This window comes from Pelobates fuscus, chromosome 1 (assembly GCF_036172605.1).
Source record: "Pelobates fuscus isolate aPelFus1 chromosome 1, aPelFus1.pri, whole genome shotgun sequence".
Lineage (NCBI taxonomy): Eukaryota > Metazoa > Chordata > Amphibia > Anura > Pelobatidae > Pelobates > Pelobates fuscus.
This window is the reverse complement of record NC_086317.1, coordinates 469977603-469990770: the sequence shown is the minus strand read 5'-3', so window position 1 is coordinate 469990770 and position 13168 is coordinate 469977603.

The following is a 13168-nucleotide window of genomic DNA, read 5'->3' as shown; positions in this document are numbered from 1 at the left end:
ATAGACCCACCATGAACAAAACCTTAGCGATGCACGAGTACGATGAAGATGGGTCGAAAGAATTCCCAGTCGCTGGCATCCTTCCAAATTCAGGAGAATCCGCCATCAGGTTCGACTCACACGGTAGATACTCTGCCTGTAATGCGATGTAGCGCTGGAAGCATAAGCCGGAAATCTCCTTCGTCACCTCCAGTGTGCGAGACCGAGCGCCTCCCAAGCGGTCGGTATATTGTACCGCTGAGACCTCGACTCTCCGAAGGAGGGCGCAACAGCCCGACATGTGACCTGCCAGGCTCCGAACAGCCAACGAACCTGCAATCAATCCAGGCAGTTGACGTGGATCTCCGATTCCTTGTCCGACCGCGGGCCACCCGCGGACCCAGATGTGTACGTGGCATCCCAACCCCAAGGCTTGCAGTCAGTTCCAGAACGAAATCCGGGGTCGGCCTGAATATTGCCTTGCCGTTCCATGCGGACGTGTGCGGAAGCCACCGTTCAGACCGGCTTTCACACCTGGGAACAGGGAAACCATCCAGTCTGAAGAGGGCCACCTGCGTAGAACAGGGGTCTTCAGCCGTTGCACGGTCCCGTGGTGTAGTGGGCCCAGGTATATTGTCTGTATTGAAGCTGAGAGAAGGCCCACCATGTGAGCAAACATTTGGCAGAGAATCCGGACTTGCCGTAATATCCTTCTCATCACCTCCTGGGTGGATGCCATCAGTGTCAAAGGCAGACGGAGAATGCAATCCGTCGCATTGTCCAGAAATAACAGGAAACGGACGTCCTCTGGCCAGAATCGGGCGACCACTGGCGTCAGCAGCTCGGAGAAGCACTAAGGGGCCGAGCTGAGGTCAAACGGGAGGTATGTGAATTGGCGAGGGACGCCCTTCCAGGCGAAGCGAAGCAAACCGCGACCACTCTTGCCCACCAGGATGGAGAGGTAAGCATCCCCCAGGTCCAGTCATCTGAACAAGACTCCCAGCCGGGGAAGGTCCCGAAGGAGATGAATGCCCTCCAACTTGAAGTGGGTGCAGACAACAAAAGTGTTCCAGTCCTAAATCTGACCATCGGGCAGAGCTCCCCCGACGTCATCTTTACTAGAAACGAGCTGGGAAGGCCCCTCGTAGGATAGTAGGATAGCGCCAGTGGCGAGCAGAGTCCGAACCTCCGAATCTATCAAAGAACGTTGAACCCTCGCAATGAAGGAGACACTCGGAGGTCCAACCTGCGTCGGTGGGAGGGAAGTCCATGACCTAAATCCGTACCGTCTGACGGATCCATGCATTTGAAGACACTTCCTGCCCCCTGTCTCTGCCGGGAGACAATCCGTCTGTATGTACTAGGGGTGAACTGAAAGTGGCAGGAGATGTACTCACCCGTAGGAAATCTCGCCCGTCCTCTTTCACAGTCTCCACGCCCTCCACCCGCTCTTAGAGCGTAGGGAGGTCTGGGCTGGTAAGGTGGGAAAAAAGGATGGGTCACGGGATCTGTGGGGTCCGAAGACCATCCGGGATAACAGTGAGCGAAACACCTTCTTTATAGAGGACTGCGCTTTAACCAGGGAAGGAAATACGTTGATGCGTTTCTGTAGCTCACTAATGACAGGTGCCCTGAACAGTAGGTCTTACTGTCAGAGGGGCCCAATTCTTTAGATCCTAGCTCCGATAGTTTGGCGTCCATACGGAACAGAGCCGTTTACCTGCGTACGGTGCAGAACCGCATTAGCATCGCCTAGAAGGCACATGGGGTGTAGTGCCCAATCCCGCATGATGGTCGGGTCCAGGTTCGTACCTACCCTGTAGACCTCGTCCGCCAGGACCAACATCCTGCACAGGGGACCCAGCATATCTTGTTGTCTATCCTGCTCTGAGCGGAGGCTTTCCTGGGGTCCCGACCCAGAGGATTCAAGTACGAGGCCACCAGGGGATCAAAATCTGGGGTCGCTGCCACCTTGTCCGGCAGGACGGGCCTGGGGTAGCTCGCTCGCAGCTCTTCGCGGGCCTCCCCTTAAGGGATCTGCGGATCCAGTAGTGCACTAATTGTGCCGAGTGGGCGGGCAGTGACCATTTCGAGGGTCTGTGGCATCTGATAGACCGAGGGATAAACAGAGGCTCTCTTGTAGCGTCCAAAAAGCATCGTCCCCCAGCATCGCCGTGGGGGTCTCCGTCGCCGGCGCGTCTTCATCCTCCTCGCGCCAACCGGGACCTTCCCCACGGTCCTCATCCAAACATCTCCCTCATCCGAGGGAAACTGGTCTGCCCGCCACTCCTCCAGCAGGCCAATATAGGGGGGGGGGGTAAGGAGGCCACCTCCCCTGCGCCCGAAAGACGGTGGCGCCTGGCCGGTGAGGTTTCATAACCTCGAACCATGTCGCTTCGCCGGAGTCTTGTCCTTCCGGGAGCGTGGTTCAGGGCCTTCACCCTTCCAATAGCGCATTAGCGCACTTGCCTGCTCTCGATCCTGAGAGTCTGACTCCGCCGAGTCGTCTGCCAAGCGGGGGAATCCTCTCGCACCCCTGTCCATTCGTGGACGAGGAAGGGCCCTAGGCAGAGCTTCCTCAACAGAGGCGGCCACAGCCGCATTAAACAGTGCCTGCAAAGCTTGCTCCCGTGCAGAGGCTTCCATAACGTCTGAGATGACGGCACGTGATACCTAACTGAATAGAGAACAGGTATCACTAGCAGGCAGTAGGGGCAGCACCCCTAGTATGGCAGAGGCAAGTATTAAACGCATGCGGGCTCAACAAAACTTGGTCCAGGGTACGGAGCCACTAGGTCAATAGCATGCGTAATATGGCACAGACAAAGCAGGCCAATCATGGGGCACAGACAAAGCAGGCCAATCAAGGGGCACAGACAAAGCAGGCCAATCAAGGGGCACCGACAAAGCGGGCCAATCATAAGGGCACAGACAAAGCAGGCCAATCATAATGGCACAGACAAAGCAGGCCAGTATACGGGCACGGGTAGGACCGTCCCAGTGGTACATGAGGCAGGAACGTAGGTCCTTATGGTAGATATGCAGGAATTACTTGACATATCGTGCGTGCAGGGTAGAGGTGTAGTCAGGCCTCCAGACCAGTCTCGGTCAATGATAGTGCGGTGATGTGAAGCGGGTCCTACGCAGGAGGCATGCAGTGGAATGCCTAGAGCCACCTAGAGCCCTAGGGCACATGCAATAATGGCATCCACAGAAGAAGCCTGCAAAGCCATACAACACATGCACTGAGAGCAAACTGTAGGCAGAGGTAGAGAAAAACCCCCCAAACCTGCCCAGAGAAACACAGCACATGTGTAGTAATGACCCCCTACACAGAGGGAGCTAAGCAGCCAGACAGGCAGCCAGTACAATAAAAGCGGACACTGCGCCTTTAAGAAATAAACGGTAGTGCGCGGCAGTAGACAGAAAAAGAGCCGTGCACCCTGCAAAATTAAAACCTTTATGCAGTGAGAATATGGAAAGAAAGAAAATTGCTAATTTCAATTGGCGGCTAACTCCCACTAATCTCGGCCAGGCCAGGGCATAGTGGTGACAGGGCTATGCTCAGATAGGAGAATCCTGTGTGACATCCTGCAAGTCACTTCGTACAGAGCAATAACTGGAATCGGAAAGCAAGATGTATACACTGCCCACAGCCCCTCACTGTCCGGCCACGTGGACGCGGGGGCAAGGGCATTCAGAAGCGGAGGCACCCGCGGTAACAATTCAGCACCCTGTTCCATCCCCACGCCGCTCGGGAAGCAGCTTCAAGCGACCGGGGCGCGGGCAGGGAGGCAATGAGAGGATTCCCGCTCGGCGGACGAAGCCGGCGGGCGGGAATCAATACAAGGGACACGTGGGACCGCTGGAGTCTTTCTCCGCGGTCCCAACGGTCGGCACGGGGAGCGGTCGGAAGACCGCTTCTCGGCGACCGCAACGGAGAACCAGAGCACAACATAAAAGAAAAAACTAACCAAAACAATAAAAACTATGAAAAAGAAAAAATGCAAAGTGAAACCTCATGCAAAGGAGAGGAAAAACAGTGGCAAATATAACAGATTAGAAAGGCAAAGCCCAAATCCCAGAAACAGCCACAGAAATAAATGCAGCAATACTTTAAACCCAAGACAAGAGCATAAAACCACAAATTACATATAATAGACACACAGCCACCCATATATAACAGGAGGCAGTGGTACTCTGACCTGTACTGTTCTGCGGAGCAGCAAAGAAAGAGGAAATGGTGGCTTAGGAGGAGCCTTATATAGATACCTTATGTTTTTGTCTTTGGTGTTTATCTCTCTATGTTAATGTGCTGCTGTGGAGTTCTAGTAAAGAGAGACTTAAGCAAATATGAAGCCTCCTGTCATGCTATAAAATTACATCTATCACTAGACTCGAATATAAAAACTGAGTTAATACTTTTTTAGTTTAATTGTTTATAAGATAATGCCACAGTTGCACGTAAATACCACGTGCTGGAGTGTTAAAAGGACACTCCACTGCCCACATATATATATATATTTTTAAAGTCACTGTTTAGTAGATATGCCGCAAATGAAAACATGCATGCATTTAATTATGCAACTTTTCATTGGCAGAGCAAATAAAAACAGCTTGCAAATGATGTAGGCTTTGCAATCCCTCCCCTCCTAACCACTTCAAGACTTTCTGTGGCTGTCCAATCACAGACTTCCCAATGCAACTCAATGAGAAGTCTTGGCAAGGCAGGTGCTCTGGGTAATTGCTGCCTTTTGAGTTATGCCGTCCTAAAAAAGGTGGGTTTTAACGTTGCAGGGCAGCATAGCAATTTCTGTGGATCAGCACCCTCCCCAGCACGGTATACTCACCTACCGCAGTGAACCCAATCGGACAGACTGCCTCACGACCCCCTGCAGTCAATCCCACTGATATACGCCATGTGATCGCGATGACATCGCTTTCACATGACTAGCAGTTAACATCACTGCCTGTGTTGTCAGGCAGAACCCCACAAGTTTTAATAAAGAAAAAAAAAGCATAATTAAATATAGCCTATTAATTTAAAAATACTTGGATTATATATATAATTGATTTGGGATGGGGGGTATTGCTGGGCTGCCAAGCGTTCTCAAAGGCAGCTTAGGCCCAGCAAACAAATCTGGTAAATTCCAATGTGTAAAAACTGAAATGGGCAAGCTCTTTAATTGACACTGTAACTTTCCCGAACACCAAGAAAAATATGTACTTGTGTGACATCGCTGAATACAAATATGTCTGTTTTATCACAGTAGGAGCTAACAGTAGGCATGTTCATGGGGAAAATTTTCGGTTCGGCATTCCGAAATTCGGGATTTTAGCAATTCGGGATTTCGGCAATTGGGCACTTCAAGACTTCGGAACTTCAGCAACTTCGGAACTTCGGCACTTCGACACTTCGGAAATTCGGCAACTTCGGCATTTCGGAATTTCGGGACTTCGGCACCTCGGGACTTCTCTTGCAGCCGCTTGGTAGATACTTCCCTAATTCCCACGATATTAGGGAGTTATCTACCAAAAGGCTGAAAGACCTAATTGGTATTAGTATTTAGGGCCCCCAACCACTGCTTAGGGGTGGGGGCCAGGGGGGAGGACATTGGGTCCCCCCCTTATTTTACTGTAGGGCCCCCACCCACCGCTCAGGGGGCCCCTTATTATAATTTATTAAAATATAGGGCCCCCACCCACTGATCAGGGGTGGGGGCCAGGGGGGAGGACATTAATTCCCCCCCCCCCTTATTCTGATTTAGGACCCCCACCCACCGCTCAGGGGTGGGGGCTCGGGGGGAGGACAATAGGTCCCCCCCATTATTTTACATTAGAGCCACCACCCACCGCTCAGGGGTGGGGGCCAGGGAGGAGGACATTATGTGTCCCCCCTTATTCTGATTTAGGGCCGCCGCTCAGGGGTGGGGGCCGAGGGGGCAATATTTTTTATTTTTTTTACACTGTTTACTTGACATGCCCCTACTCGCGGTATAGCGAGTAGGGGCATAATTTACTAATACTAAGTAATCTTCACTTAGTATTAGTAAATTTGGCTGAAAGATCAATTTAGGTATTTCAGCCTTTTAGTAGATAGCTCCCTAATACCGTGGGATTTAGGGAGTTATCTACTTATTCATTCCTGTCATTACATTGACTGGCCAAGTAACTTACATTTTATATGAATGTATGTTACTTGATTGTTGTAAGTGTGCTTACAGCTGAATCCTGGCTATGTTTGTATACTTTTTATTTAAAATTGTTTACAATGTAACATTCTTCTTCTTTCACTGGGTAAGTATATTAGTACTTAGGCAATACTGTGCTTCGGAACTTCGGCAACTTCGGAACTTGGACACTTCGGAAATTCGGTAATTTCGGAACTTCGGCAATTCGGCACTTCGGCAATTCGGACATTCGAAAGTACCCGAATGTCCGAATTGGCCGAAATTCGTCCGAATTCATATTCGGACCGAAACGAATTGCACATGTCTAGCTAACAGTATTATGCCATTCACAGTTACAATGCAGAAAATAACATTTCTTAATTTCTCACACTTTTTTAGATTTCATTCATATTAAATTATGTTTCATATCTAAATATTTGATGTGAAATTAAAGCCCTGATTCTCTCAAACAAAATAATATATAATAAGTGTGTGTGGTTGTGGTTGAACAGACATATAGCTAAAATTCTAGGGTTTGTATTGGTCAGAACTTGTACAATTGCCTCCGTTCTTATGTGGTTACGCTCCACTGAGCTAAACAACCAGGACGTAACAGGATAGCCAGGGGATGTAACAAAGTTAATTTATAAAAGTGTATAAAATACACTCTCCACAGTTAAATCTCGGACAGGTCTAGTAATTCCGACGTAGATCAGCAGGAATTTGATCATTAAACACAACTGAAACGATTTCTGCACAGATCTACTGATAAGAATGTCTAAAGTAAACACACTGTGCTGTAATACTGAAACTTCTATTTCATATTCAAATGTATAGAAGATATATGATAAGATATTATCGAAAAGTAGTTGTAGCATTAATAGAAATAACAAATAACACACGCATGTTCCATGTACGGCAACGAAAAGAAACAGGCAACTATATCCTTTGTTAGAGCTATAGAATAGAAACACATTTATCAAACCAGGGAACTGCAAATCAAAGGCCAAAACAAATGAGTTGGAAGTATAGCTGATATAATTTTTCTTGTTTGGAATATCATGCACAACATTTACAATTCCCTAATGACTTCCTGACAATAATACTAAAATACATTCACTAAAATGAAACTGAAAACTGAGAAATTCTACAATTTAATTTTCATTTCACATTTTTTTTAATTTTATTTACCAAACCAGGATCAAAACAGAGCATTGAGGGATTCATTGAAGAGCAAGCATTAGACTCACTGTATATGTGTAATAAATCTCACACTCACAGGCGACTCTGTAATTAGGCGATTTAGGTGGCCGCCTATGCTCTCGAGATGACTGGGGCCTCAAGGCCGCCTAAATCACCTTGGGGTAGATTAATGTGTCGGGTCCTCGGTCCATGACAGTAGGAGGCGGCTTGCCCAGGGCAAGCCAATGGGTGCGTGGCCCCCTCCGCGCAGTCTGCCCATGGCAGAGAGCCAGCCTCCATTATGCAGCTCTGTCGGGTGCAGAGCTGCAAGACTGAAGTGTCTCCCGATATCAGTCAATCAGAGCGTTGCTGCAGGTTACCACGACAAGCCTCTGACCGGAGCTCGCAAGACACTTAACACATGGTCTGCAGCTCTGCACCCGGTGGAGCTGCAGACCAGAGAGACAGCCCACCAGACCACCAGAGAGAGCTGCCACAGACCAGCAGGGAGCCATCACCCCTAAAAAATATATTTGAATATGTCACAACCCCCCCTCCCTTCACACCACAGTCACCCTCCCTGCTTACCACTGTCACCCTCCTCCTCCACACCAGTCACCCCCCCCCCCCTCCACACCATAGTCACCCATCCACACCATTTTCTTTTACTATGGTTGTTAGTGGGGGCCTCTTGCTTGAGTTTTGCCTGTCTAGAGCCACCTCTGCTCACACTGGCATAATATTTACATTCAGCTGGTATTTGGGGAACTTACACTCCCAAAAATGCATGCATGTTTTTTAACACCCCTACTGAATATTATCATATTTATATAGATTTTTGTCACCACCACTGTATATCATAAAACATGGATATGCTTTTATATGTTAATCATTTGGAGCCTCTATAAAGTATAGTAAGGAATACAGTTTAGTTGCTTATATTTTATGATTTTTTTGGGGGGGTTGCTGGGTCAATAAAGAAAAAATAATAGTACAAAGGATAAACAAATAACTGAGAAACAATACTTTATAAATCTATAGAATGTCTCCTGGTATCCCTGAACAGCAATGTATAGCTACCGTCTTATGCTTCAAATAAACCTTCTGCACATTTTTTTTTTAAAAAAAAGCAGTTTGTAGTGAATGTGTTTTTGGGTACAAGACTTTTACTTCCCTGCCTAATATAAGTGATGTATTGTCCTTGCAGACACCGCAGCTTGATGCCTGAGGCTATACTGGGAAGATGGTCATTCTTCGTCAGGTGAGTTGACGTTTTTATTTGCTACCTGACAATTAATTTTAAAGTAGTTATTAACAAACTTTAACGGTCACACCGAGCCCTGCGTGACGGCATACACTGCATTAGACTCTATATTTAGACCGGTCTTCTGCTGTTCCACACTGTTTATAGCAACTTTCTTCCCCAGGCAAATCCCATTGTAACCAATAGAGCTATAAACTAAAATTAGGACATTCTTTTATTTTGGAAACTATCTATTAAAAAATGTTTTGTTTTTTCTTTTGTTCTGTTGTACCTTCAAATAGTGAAACAAAGCTTGCATGGGAACAATGTGTTTATATTTTATATACCTCCCCGTTATTGAGAATAAAATAACAGAATGACTGGCACGGCCATTATCTGGTTTTACAACCCATTTATTTAATGTGCTATAGAAATAATGAATTCTAAAAAAAACTGTAATTCTCATAATATGAAGATAATATATAGTTATTTTCACATTTGTCAGTCTTTACAGCGAGGCCAGAAGTATACAGGTAAAGATAATATATATGGTGTATACGAGGACCCCTGAACTACACACAACTCACAGGGTCAGAATTTTAGGGTGAGTCGTGTGGCATGACGTTTTTTATGCCATTTTAGGAAGCCATATTGTCCTGCAGGTGAATACGTCTTGCATACATCACTAATACACAGCGTTATCATGAACTGGGCCATTTACACTGATTTTATACAAACACCTGATGCTTACACTGTTCCCTTTAAAGGCTTTACAGTAACGTCTGACCCCAATTCAATGAACACTCCAAGTACCATAGCCACTACAAACACTGTAGAGCAAGCATGTCAAACTCAAAGGCTAGCACGGGCCAAATAAACAAGGTTTAAGTTCATGTGGGCCACAAAAAAAAAAAAAAAAACTTTAGTTTTCATAGAAACTTTATTTTAAAATAAAGGTTTATTTAAAAAAAGTACAGTATAAAAAAAAGTTGCCTAACTGACACTGGACGTCCTCGTGCTCGTAGGGCTTCAAAGTAAACAAAATAGCAAATTTATTTTAAGGAGACATGCATTTGCATATAACCAACGTTTTAGTCAAACTACGTTGACATATTAAAAAAAGTTTGGTAATGGGACTTAAGTGGTGAATGTATCCTGTTGCACAGCTGTAAAAAACAAATGACATTATCTTGTTGATTTTTAAGTTCTACCAGTATGTTCTTCACTTTGGCTGAGATCATCAAAGTTGATGATCTCAGCCAAGCCAATGCTTCCCCATAGGAAAGCATTGGGAGGCTATTGTGCATGTATGGTAAAAAAGCTGCATGGCCAATCAGCATCTCCATGGGGAGTGTTCAGTGCCTCCATGCAGACCCAATCTAATACACTGACCCCTCTCACATTTTAACACACTGCACACAAATCCTATACCTTTCCCCAAATCCAATACACTGCCCCTCCTTTCTCAACTCTAATTGAATACACTGCCCCCACTCCCACCAGTCTAATGTAATGCACTGCCCTCCTCCCCCCAATTAAATACACTGCCCCTTCCCTCCCCTAATTGAGTACACTGCCCCCCCAAATTTAGCACACTGCTCCCACTCCCACTACTCTAATTTAAATCACTGCCCTCCCTCCCCAATTTAATACACTGCCCATTCCCTTCCCCCAATTTACAGCGAGGCCAGAAGTATACAGGTAAAGATAATATATATGGTGTATACGAGGACCCCTGAACTACACACAACTCACAGGGTCAGAATTTTAGGGTGAGTCGTCGTGTTATGACGTTTTTTATGCCATTTTAGGAAGCCATATTGTCCTGCAGGTGAATACGTCTTGCATACATCACTAATACACAGCGTTATCATGAACTGGGCCATTTACACTGATTTTATACAAACACCTGATGCTTACACTGTTCCCTTTAAAGGCTTTACAGTAACGTCTGACCCCAATTCAATGAACACTCCAAGTACCATAGCCACTACAAACACTGTAGAGCAAGCATGTCAAACTCAAAGGCTAGCACGGGCCAAATAAACAAGGTTTAAGTTCATGTGGGCCACAAAAAAAAAAAAAAAACTTTAGTTTTCATAGAAACTTTATTTTAAAATAAAGGTTTATTTAAAAAAAGTACAGTATAAAAAAAAGTTGCCTAACTGACACTGGACGTCCTCGTGCTCGTAGGGCTTCAAAGTAAACAAAATAGCAAATTTATTTTAAGGAGACATGCATTTGCATATAACCAACGTTTTAGTCAAACTACGTTGACATATTAAAAAAAGTTTGGTAATGGGACTTAAGTGGTGAATGTATCCTGTTGCACAGCTGTAAAAAACAAATGACATTATCTTGTTGATTTTTAAGTTCTACCAGTATGTTCTTCACTTTGGCTGAGATCATCAAAGTTGATGATCTCAGCCAAGCCAATGCTTCCCCATAGGAAAGCATTGGGAGGCTATTGTGCATGTATGGTAAAAAAAAGCTGCATGGCCAATCAGCATCTCCATGGGGAGTGTTCAGTGCCTCCATGCAGACCCAATCTAATACACTGACCCCTCTCACATTTTAACACACTGCACACAAATCCTATACCTTTCCCCAAATCCAATACACTGCCCCTCCTTTCTCAACTCTAATTGAATACACTGCCCCCACTCCCACCAGTCTAATGTAATGCACTGCCCTCCTCCCCCCCAATTAAATACACTGCCCCTTCCCTCCCCTAATTGAGTACACTGCCCCCCCAAATTTAGCACACTGCTCCCACTCCCACTACTCTAATTTAAATCACTGCCCTCCCTCCCCAATTTAATACACTGCCCATTCCCTTCCCCCAATTTAAAATACTGCCCTCCTCCCTCCCCACATTAATACAGTGCACACTCCCTCCCCCAATTTAATACACTGCCCCCCAAATTTAGCACACTGCTCCCACTCCCACTACTCTAATTTAAATCACTGCCCTCCCTCCCCCAATTTAATACACTGCCCACTCCCTTCCCCCAATTTAATATACTGCCCTCCTCCCTCCCCAAATTAATACAGTGCACACTCCCTCCCCCAATTTAATACACTGCCCCCCACCCTTCCCAAATTAATATACTGCCCCCTCATTTAATACACTGACCCCCACCCTTCCCAAATTAATATACTGCCCCCTCATTTAATACACTGACCCCCACCCTTCCCAAATTAATACACTGCCACCCCCCCACCCCCCCAGGTGGGCCGCAAATGTACTCAATGTGGGCTGCATGCAGCCCGTGGGTCGCAAGTTTGACATGCTTGATGTACATCCTTAGGGTTGCGTCCCTTCAACCACCTCCTGCTGGCACTGGGCATTTAATTTCCCATATTCACATCCCCCCATCCACTTTCTGAAATTACTGTTAGCTCAGCGTAGTGGGTGTCAGCCTCCTATCTTGTTACATGGGTGTACGCACCACTTACCTCCCTACGATGTCAAGAGGCAAGCAGCCTTAGCTACCCCTTAATAATTTGCATTTGCTGCCTAGATGACTACCTCAGGATCAGCAGGCTCAGTTTACGTCTGTAATTTTTGTCTTTATTACCTCTCGTTATATATATATAAAACTCTTGATCCGTACATAATTGCCATGAAACATATGCCATGCTGCACCAACTTTGTACAATGTCTGACTTAATTACTGAGCAATGCCTACGGTTTTTCATGGATTGAGAATAAAAGAAAGAAATACAGTGGTCTATCTCTAACACTGCAGTGTTCCTTTAAGGCGCAAATAAAGAAAATGATATTGAACATGCATTATTGTACCTTTTAGACACACACTACTCAATTGTCCTGTTTTTATTGCATCTTATTAGTACATCTCCCAGTAATTCTTACTCCTCACTAGTTGTTTTGCCGGCTACCGAGACATTAACCTCTTAGCTGCTGAAGCTGAACATAATGCCTACTCCTGCCATGAGCATTTTCTATTTCAATGGAATAGAAACATTCCCATAGAGATAAAAGGGTTATTAACCAAATTCCACTTAGGAGTAAATACTTCATTGAACCAACACAAGGCCAAACTTTCCACCCAGTGAATCACAAGAAAAGCTAACAGAGACATGGAAACCTGGTCTGAGCCAAAAAACAATCTTCTGTGTTCAGAGACAAATTGGACTTGGCACGTCCTTTTTGGTAAACAAAGAAAGCAGGGTTTGCCTGAATGCATGATCACAACAATATAACAGGCCTCTTTGTCGCCATGCCACAGTACAAGTTTGTGATTTTGTCGGGTTTAACATTCACTGCTGGCATGAGAGATTCCCGTACCAGCAGCGAGGTTCCCAGAGTTGGGAATCTCCTGAATGTACTGGGTGCCCGTCCATCACTTGCGCAGCAATCTCTTTAGACTCTGCCATGGTCTCGTTATCGGAGAGTTGTTTGCACAATGAGACAGAGGAGTATTCGTGGAAGGTTGCATTGGGTGTTCACCTCCAATCAACACTCAGGCAGGTAAATCGCGTTTTCCCTCCAGAAATAGAAAAGAGACATGAATGAACAGCTTACTATAAATATACCATGTTAGCTGCCAAACCTCTCATTGAGCTGTCA